The 10,214-nt window shown below is 34.6% G+C and overlaps 1 pseudogene; it reads right to left on the bottom strand.

Annotated features, from left to right (window-relative positions):
• Positions 1–732: 732 nt before the first annotated feature.
• LOC111721954 overlaps positions 733–10,214 on the bottom strand; it is a 26,903-nt pseudogene continuing 17,421 nt past the window's right edge.

The following is a 10,214-nucleotide window of genomic DNA, read 5'->3' as shown; positions in this document are numbered from 1 at the left end:
CCAACTGTGTCAAATACATCACGTGCAGTAGTTGCTGTTTCAAGAGGTTTGCAAAAAAGAAGCTCATCTTTAAAGTCGCCATCATTAATATACCTCACGTAAACCAGTAACTGTGAATAGTTTGCAACGTCTGTAGACTCATCAAGTTGAATACTAAATATTGGAAATGGAGCAGATTTAATTTCCTGGATTACCTGATCAAGAATATCAGCAAACATGTCATCTATTCTTCTGCAGACAGTGTCATTAGATAAGGAAATTGCACTCAATTTTGTAACAAATTCATCTCCAATCATAGCTCTAACAATGTCTTTGGCCACTAGCAAAAGTAAATTCTTAGCAATGGTGTGAGGTTTCATAGCTCTAGTAATTCTAAGTGCCACCAAATATGAAGCTTCAATGGCTGCTATGTTTTGTTTGTGATACTTGCCACCAGTGTCAAATCTGGCTTTCCTGAGTCCATCAGCTTTGCTTCTAAAACAGTTGGTATCCCTGCCAGCAAAGCTTGAATTCTTGCTATCAAAATGATGTTTTAGTTTGTTTGGCTTCATAGATTCGGCTGATAGAACTTCAAAACATATAACATGTTGCAGATTCTCAATTCTTGCTATAATTATTGAGGTAAAACCATACTGTAAAAAATCCTCACTATATTTTCTTTTCTTAACATTCTTCTCTACATGATCCATTGTCATCAGATGGTTTGCTGTTACTATCACAAGGGGGTAGTAGTCACATCACCACAGCTTTCTTACTGTCTTTCCTTTTTGGTTTCTTTAGTTTAATTTCATTGCCAGAGACTTTCAAACCAGTGAGCTCCAAGGCTTTGTCCAGGTCTTCAGCTGATTCAAAATCCACATGGCCGAACTTTCAAGTCATATCAATTCTGACATCCACAACACCAAGATCATTTTTAGCAAAAACATCACTGATCCCAGTTTTTAATTTGAGAGCAGATTTGTTAGAATTCAGATTTCCAATAAACAGATTGAAAGATGTAGTCAGTTCTGTTCCTTCCACTTTCTGTTTCTTGGCTTCAGGAGCTGCTTTCTGTTTCATCCTTTTCTTCTTTGGTTTTCCAGTGCTTTTTTGACAGGCTTTTCATCCTCATCATCATTTTCTTCATCTTCCTCCTCAGCCACACTGTTAGATTTCACAGGAACAACTTTTGCAGGAGCTTTCTTTCCTTTAGCTGGTGTGGTCTCCATAGCTTCTCCTTCAGAGTCACCTTCCTCCTCATCATCATCTTGATCTTCATCATCCTCATCATCTTCATCCTCTTAGGCAGGAGTAGCTGCCACTGCTTTTATCACTGCTGGTTCAAATTCATCCTCTTCCTCATCTTCATCTTCCTCCTCATCATTGTCATCACTGTCATACTCATCTTTATCATAGATGTCTTCCTTCTTGGTATTCTTTGCCCCTTGGCTGGAGTGGCTGCTTTCTTTTTACCAGGTGTTGCTATTGCTTTGGCTGGAGCAACCATCTTCTTGGCCTGTGGGAGTGCTGCCTCTTTGCCTGCAGTGACAGCTGCTTTCTTGGCAGGTGTGGCAACTGCAACTTTTTTTGTTGAAGAAACCACCACTTTCTTTACTGGGCTTGCAGTAGCCTTCTTGCTTTTCTTCTGAGGGATGATAACCTCTTCCTGATTACTGTCATCATCCTCATTTTCACTGTGTTCTTCTACCTCCTTCGGGGGAGGAGCCATTTTCTTGGGGTCACCTTGATTTTTACCTGCCCTTTCACATCCTAGGACATTGGTATTTCCAGAGAGTCCAGAACCCACGTGGCCGGTTAATGTCACTATTAAAGTGAGTTCTTTATCTTAAGGGTGAGTTGTTATACAGTAAAAGCAAGTCTGTTTCTGTCTTGCTTTCTCACTTTCCACACTCTCTTGCCCTTATGCCTTTCACAATGGGATGGCACAGCATGAAGGGGATAATCAAATGTAGGCCCTGTGGCCTTGGGCTTCACAGCCCCCTGAACATTAACAAATTAATTCCTTATCTTTGTAAACTACCCAATCTATAGTATACTGTAATAGAACACAATGTGGAAAGAAGTGTTTTCTTCCCCTGACTGGTTCTTGCTAAAGGTTTGTCAAATAAACCATTCATTTTTATTGATTACTTAAAAAAAAAGTATTTGCATATTTTTATGTACTATTTTTATTTCAAGTTTATTGATTTCTGTTTTGATCTTTATTATGTCATTTGGTTTATTGTGTCCTTTTTGTACTTTCTTGAACAGATTATACAATTGAGACTTGCCCTCTTTTCTAATGTAAATATTAAGCACTATAAATTTCCCTTTTTGCTCTGCTTTAGATGCATCTCACCAACTTTGGGAATTTTGTATTTTCATGTTCATTCAGGTCAGTATATTTCTAATTTTTCTTGAGACTTTCTCTTTGACCTGTGAATTATTTGGAAGTGTTTGGAGATTGTCCAGTTGTCTTTCTGTTATTTCTAATTTTAGTCCCTTGTGGTTATTTTAAATTATCTAAATTGATGAGATTTGTTTGATGGTCCATATTGTCTTGATGAATGGTTTATACTGAATGCTCCATGCACACCTGAAAAGAATGTGTATTCTGTTGTTGTTGCATGGAGTTTTCTATAAATATCAATTATATCCTGCTGGTTGATGGTGGTTTTGAGTTATTCTGCATCCTTTCTAATTTTTTGTCTTGTAGTTCTATTAATTTTTAAAACAACTGTGTTGAAGTTCCTATCAGTTTTGTTTCATTCATTCATTCATTTATTTTTAGAGACAGAGTCTCACTTTGTCACCCTTGGTAGAGTTCTGTCAGGTCACCACTCACAGCAACCTCTAGTTCTTGGGTTTAGGTGCCTCTCTTGCCTCAGCTTCCGAAGTAGCTGGGACTACAGGTGCCCACCACAATGCTCGGCTGTTTTTTGGTTGTTGCAGTTTGGCTAAGGCTGGGTTTGAACCCACCACCCTCGTTATATGGGGCCAGCACCCTACTCACTGAGCTACAGGCACCTCCCCTGTTTCATTTATTTTTCAGTTGTTCATTTTCAGCATACACAATTAGGATTGCTGTCTTCTAGATACTTTTACACCAGGCAATGTCCTTCTCTGTCTTTCAAAGTTTTCTTTATTCTGATGTCTACTTTATCCAATATTAATATGTGATTCTTATTGTACTGTTAATAATGTTAGCATGACATATTGGGTATTTTTACTATTGGTTTTAACCTACATATATTATTGTATTTGAAGTTTGTTACATAGCATATACATGTATCATGGTTTTTAAATCCACTGTGCTAATTTTTGTCTTTTAACTGATATAGACTATTTACATTTAATGTTATTATTGATATATAAACCTCAAGTATAGCCTTTTCATGATTTGTTTCCTGATTGTTTATTCTTTATTTCATTCCATTCTTTTCCTACCTTCCTATAGATTACTTCAATGTTTTGTTTATAATTTCTGAATTACACATACTATTTAATATGTACTGAATTACATATAGTATTTATATGTATAGTATAGTATTTATAGTCTAGTATTTCTTAACTTCTTATAGATTACTTCAATATTTTGTTTATAATTTCTGAATTACATATAGTATTTAATATGTATAGAATTACACATAGTATTTAAATACTTTTTCTATTTACAGTATACATGCATAGCTTATTATAGTCTACTACTATCAGCATTTCATTACTTTAAGGAAAATATAAAAAACCTTATGTCCACAATAGTTCCTTTGTCCTCCACCCTTTATATTACACAACACTTATTTTTTAATTTTCATTTATTTATTTATTTTTGCCGTTTTTGGCCAGGGCTGGGTTTGACCCGCCACCTCCAGCATATGGGACTGGCACCCTACACTTTTGAGCCACAGGCACCACCCTACACAATGTTTATATAAAACATTTCCTCCTATGCATTAAAATGACAGCAGATAATTTTTAAAAATTTGTTTCCAGAGCCGTGCCTGTGGCTCAAAGGAGTAGAGTGCTGGTCTCATATATTAGAGGTGGCAGGTTCAAACCTGGCCCAGCCAAAAACTGCAAAAAAAAAAAAAAAAATTGTTTCCACTATCAAATATAATTTATAAAACTCAAATGAAAAACACTCTACTATACTTACCCATCTACTTATTCTTCTTTTTCTCCTATTATCTTGATGTTTCAAAATTTCTTCCTTACTTCCTTTCTGCTTCAAACTTTTCTTTAGCCACTTTTCTAGCATAGATTGGTTGGTGAAAAATTTCTAAATTTTCCTCCACTTGACAAGATTTTGATTTATGAAGGACATTTTTACTGGATGTAAGGGTCTGGGTTATTTTCCTTCACACTGCAAAATATGCCATTTCCTTCTGACTTCCATGGTTTCTGATTAAAATTCTGATGTAAGAGAAGGAGACATTGTTTCTCTCTTTGGTTTCAAATTTTTTTTAATTTTTCAGAAATTTGACTATGATGCACTTTAACATGGATTTCTTTGGATTTATCCTATTTGAGGCTTTCTCACCTTCTTGAATATATAGGTTCATTACTTTTGCCAAATTTGGAAAATTTTCTACCATTTTGTTTTCAAATATTTTTTCATCTGACCTTATTTTTTCCTTATTTCTGGGACTCTCATTACATGAATGGTACATTATTGTTATTGTTCCACAGACTCTGAAGGAATGTTCATTTTATTTTTTTTATAAAGAGTCTCCTTGTGTTCACATTTTTTTCTATCAATCTGTCTTATTTTCGCTATTTCTTCTGCCATTACTATTCTACTATTGGGCGCATGCAGTGAGCTTTTAATTTGATTTTTTTTTTTATTTTCAGTTTAAAATTACATTTTTATCTTTTATTCTTTTCTTGAGGCTTTCTGTTTTCACATTAGTTTTAAACATATTTGTACTTTTTTGTTGAAGCATTTTCATTATAATTACTTTAAAATTCAGATCAGATAATGCCAACATCTGTTTCCCTTCAGATGTGATATATATTGTTATTCTTTTCTCATTCAATTTAAGATTTTCTTGGGATTTTTCTGCAAGAGCAATTTTCAATTGTATCCTGGACAATTTTAGTACTATATTATGAGACTCTGGACTTTACTTAAATCTTCTATCTTTGCATTCATCCACTGTGCCAGCAGAGGAATGGAAGAACAGCCACCTCTTTACTACTGGGTAGGAGTGGAAGTTCTGGATTCTCACCCAGTTTCGACCGATAGCACCCCCAAAAGAAAGGAAGAGTTCTGCCTTGCTACCACTGATCAGAGGTGGATGTTCAGGTTCCCTATTGAACCTCTACTAATGTGAGGTGGGAAAAAAAGGTGTAATGTTTTTTGCCATGACATTCTCTAAAATAGAGAGGATATTAGCAATTTATTTCTGCCGTTCTAGTTCATCTTTTTCAGACCTTTGGCTAGAGAGAGCAAAGTGTCCTTGAGAACTTATTTTTCTGTTCCTTTTCATGCTTTGAGGAGGTGGGACTCTCTAGCACTCAATATGAGATACGCAGTAGGCAAAAGGAAACTCCAGGGAGCTTACCATTGAGTCATTCCCTGAGTTCCAATATATCTAGTGAGTCCCTGTTCTTCTCTAGAATTTTCAGTTTTCTTATCTTTTTTATAGTGTACCTATAGTTACTAATTGTACTGTACAGAAGGAATAGAGATAAGTGTTTCTATTCTACCTTGTCCAAAAATAGAATGATTATACTGTATTTCTAAATTTATATTGTATCCATGCACTTGTGTGACAATTATTTATAAGTTTATTTAAGTCCCTTAGAAGACCATGGGATCCATATTGGGAAGAAACAGATCTTATTTCTCTTTGAGATAGTAACTGAAGAGTAGCAATTCTAAAGCATTGTACAATTAAAAAGAGGTGTGTTTGTGAACGTGTATGTTCCTTGAATAGAAGAAAAAACTCAATACTTCTTTATGTCATTTAATTAAATAGAAAATACTACATGAAAATACTTGGGAGACTCCATTAAACTCTTTGGACCCTTCTTTTACATCATCTCTCCTTACAATCTTACCTGCAGTTATATCTGAAAGTCCCCAAACCTGATGTCATTTGCATTTTTAACTTTTTATAGTTCTGTTTCATCACCATACTTTCACTTTTTTATTCCTACCAAGATACTATTTGCACACCTTCTTCCTCAATAACCAAACCTTAATATTTTTTCAGATATATATTCAGCTATTGACTAACTTAGGGAATATTGGGCCCTCTCCCTAGCTCCAGAGAGTGAATTGTGATTAGTCTAAGAAGACCGTAATAATGTCAGTCTCTTCACCACAGATTGGTTTATGAATGGGAAAGAAGTGTAATTTGACCAATTAGATATGAGGGAACATTTACTGTGTGTGAATAGAGAGGGATTCTGAGAAAACTTTACTCTTAAAAAAGACACAAAGAAGGTAGTTTTTCTTTCCATTCTTGATTGTCTTTGTGCAGGGATATTATGCTGGAATTTACTGAATCCATCTTAAGACAATAAAGAGACAATTTGAGGACAAAAACATAGAAATTAAAGATGACAGAACAGAAATGCAGAAACTGTCTTAGACCCATATGCTAAATCGTTTGATGAAGCATTATATACAAAAAAAACTATAAAATTTTCTGAAAATCTATTTTTAAAAAGGAGAAAGGATTCAAGAACTCTGACTTACAAAAAAATATTTTTTTTCAAAAAAGAAAAAAAGAGGAGGAACTGGCAGACACTACAAAAGCTGATTCTACATAAAATCAATGACAACACTGGCAAAAAAAAATTATCCAAATATACTTAATTCTGGTAACTATGAAAATTAGCAGCCTAGCAGCAGCTCAAAAGTGAAGATCAGACTTAAAGCTTCTCACAATGACCTATATCCAGAAAATTTTTACTATTTGACTTGTTTGGTAACTTTCTACAAAATTCCTTCTAGCAGGTGTTGTTATTTGATTTCACTCAAAGCTTACTCAGTGGAAAAAAAAATACTCAGAGAATTTGTTGAAAATAATCACCAGCAATTAATTAGTGCAGCTGCCTGAGTTGGTAATGTCAATTTGGACAACAAAGAAACTGTCCAAAAGCTTAAAAGGAAGATAAAATAAATGGGAGTGGAAAATTCCAACATAGTCTTCAGAATCTAAAAGGCCATACAGATGTGTGTAGTTGTGCACATGTCCAAGGGACACACAAAAATCCAAATCAAATAATTAGTTGAGCCTGAAGCTCTGCACAAGAAGAAAATGAAGTCTAAAGTCAAGCTGTATATTGTGAAAGCACTAAAAGCATGCATAACATATACACAAAACACTGCAGCAAAGGATGGAAGTCCTACTGGTTTAAATCATTTAAGGAAATCTCTACTCAATCATTAGCTGGCAGCTAAGCTAATTGAGCATAGACTTCAGTGAACACACATGACAGAGAATGAAGATTTATAGAATTAGTCCAGGAAAGTCACTAAACAAATAACAATAAACAGTAATAACAAAAAAATGTTGAGGGAGGAGGAAAATATGATACCAGTTTACATATTAGATATTTTGAAGTCCCCCAAAACTATAGTGTTGTTATATATCATATTGATCAGATTGGTTAAGTTTCATTTTATATACAGGAGCATTTAAGTTGAGTGCATAGATATTTAGGACTGAAATGTCTTCTCGTTTTATTGTTCCCGTGACCACTATATAGTGTCCATCTTTATCTTTCTTTACTTTTGCAAGTTCAAGGAATTTGCAAGTAAAAATATGATTCCTGCTTTTTTTATTTCTATTTGCCTGAAATATAAGTTTCTAACCCTTCACACTGAATCTTGTTTTCTCCGTAGAGGTTAGATGTGTTTCCTAAAGACAATATATACCTACATATACTTGAACTATTTCTTTTAATCTAGTCAGACAGTCTGTGCCACTTGAGTGGTAAATTCAAGCTATTCACATTTATATAGAAAATTGACAAGTATAGTGGAGTTCTGTTCATTTTGTTTTGTGGAGGTCCATTGCTTAGATTTATCACTTGAGCCATTGTGGAAGCTGGGCTTTGTCTTTGAGTTTCTGAGTATCTTTACTTTGTTGGTGATTCATTGTGATGGTCAGTGTATAGAACAAGTCTCAGTAGTTCCTTCAGAGCTGGCCTTTCAGTAAATTTCTTCAATGTTTGTCAGTAAAAAATTTGATTTTTCCATTGAATATGAACCTTAGTTTAGCAGGGTATAGAATCTTGGGCTAAAAGTTAGTTTAAGTAATTTAAAGACATATGAAATTATTTTCTAGCTCTAAAAGTTTCTGCTGAAAATTTCACTTGTCACCCTGATGTTTTTCCTCACATAGGTAAGACATTGCTTACACCTCGTTGCTTGTAGAATTTTCTCTTTCATTTTGATTTAGTCAAGTTAATTACAATGTGTCTATAAGATTCTTTGTTTTAATTGAGTCATCCTTGGGTTCTCAAACTATCTAATATCTGAATCTCTGTGTCTTTCATAATGCTTGAGAAATTTTCAACAATGATGTCTTTTCTTTTCTTTTATTATTATTATTTTTTATTGTTAGGGATTTATTGAGGGTACACAGAACCAGGTTACATTGACTACATTTGTTATATAAAGTCTCTTTTATAATTGTGTCCCGCCCCCAAAAGGTGTGCCACACAATGTGACTGCCCACTCCCTCCCTCCTTTCCTGCCTCTACTCTCCCATTCCCACACTCCCCACCAAGTACTAGGTTATTAATTGTCCTCATATCAAAATTGGGTTGATATCTTGTTCCCTCTACATTCTTGTCATGCTTTACTAAAAATAATGTGTTTCACTTCCATCCAGGTTAATACAAAAGATGTAAATTCTCCATCTTTTGAATGGCCAAATAGTATTCCATGGTATACATAATATATTGCAGCTTGTTAATCCATTCCTGGGTCAGTGGGCATTTAGGCTGTTTCCACATTTTGGCAATTGTAAATATAGCTACAGTAAATGATGTAGTGCAAGGGTCCTTATGATAGAAGGATACTTTTTCTTCTGGGTAGATGTCCACTAATGGGATTGTAAGATCAAATGTGAATTCTAGTTTGAGTTCTTCATGTATTCTCCATACTTCCTTCCACAAAGGTTTATTAGTTTGCAGTTCCACTAGCAGTGTAAAAGTGTTCCCTTCTCTGCACATCCATGCCAGAATCTGCAGTTTTGAGATTTTGTGATGTGGGCCATTCTCCTGGGTTTAGATGGTATCTCTGGGTTGTTTTGATTTGCATTTCTCTAATAATTTGGGATGATGAGGATTCATATGTTTGTTAGCCATTTGTCTATCTTCTTTAGAGAAGGTTCTATTCATCTCTCTTCTCCATTGATATAAGGGATTGTTGGCTTTTTTCAAGTTGATTAATTTGAGTTCCCTGTAGATTCTAGTGATTAAGCATTTGTCTGATTCAAAATATGCAAATATCCTTTCCCATTGTGTAGACTGCCTATTGGATTTTGTTGTTGTCTCCTTAGCTTTACAGAAGCTTTTCAGTTTAAATGAGTCCCATCTGTTTATTTTTGTTGCTGTTGCGATTGCCACAGTAGTCTTCATAAAGTCTTTCCCCAGGCCAATATCTTCAAGTGTTTTTCCGATGCTTCCTTGAGGATTTTTATCATTTCATGCCTTACATTTAGGTCTTTTATCCACCTTCAATCAATTTTTTTTTTTAGGGGAGAATGTTGTGGGTCCAGTTTCAGTGTCTTACATGTGAATATCCTATTCTCCTAGCACTATTTATTAAATATGGATTCTTTCCCCCAGTATATATTCTTGTTTGGTTTATAAAAGATTGCATGGCTGTAGGATGTTACTTTCATCTCCCTATTTTCTATTCGGCTTCAGATGTCTATGTCTCTATTTTTGTGCCAATAGTATGTTTTTTTGATCACTGTGGCCTTAAAATGCAGCCCTAAATCTGGTAGGCTGATGCCCCTGGCTTTGTTTTTATTACTAAGAGCAGCCTTAGTTAGATGGATTTTTTTCTGGTTCCATACAAAATGAAGCATTATTTTTTCCAAATCTCAAAAGTACAGTGTTGGTATTTTAATAAGGATGGCATTGAATCTATAGATTGCTCTGAGGAGTATAGACATTTTACCAATGTTGATTACTTCCAGCCATGAGCATAGTATGTTCTTCCATTTGTTAATATCATTTGCTATTTCTTTTTTTTTTTTTTTTTT

The sequence above is a fragment of the Otolemur garnettii genome, unplaced genomic scaffold (genome assembly GCF_000181295.1).
Source record: "Otolemur garnettii isolate 467f Iridium unplaced genomic scaffold, OtoGar3 scaffold00206, whole genome shotgun sequence".
Lineage (NCBI taxonomy): Eukaryota > Metazoa > Chordata > Mammalia > Primates > Galagidae > Otolemur > Otolemur garnettii.
The sequence above is the reverse complement of the archived record's forward strand: the minus strand, read 5'-3'. Positions and strand labels throughout refer to the sequence as shown.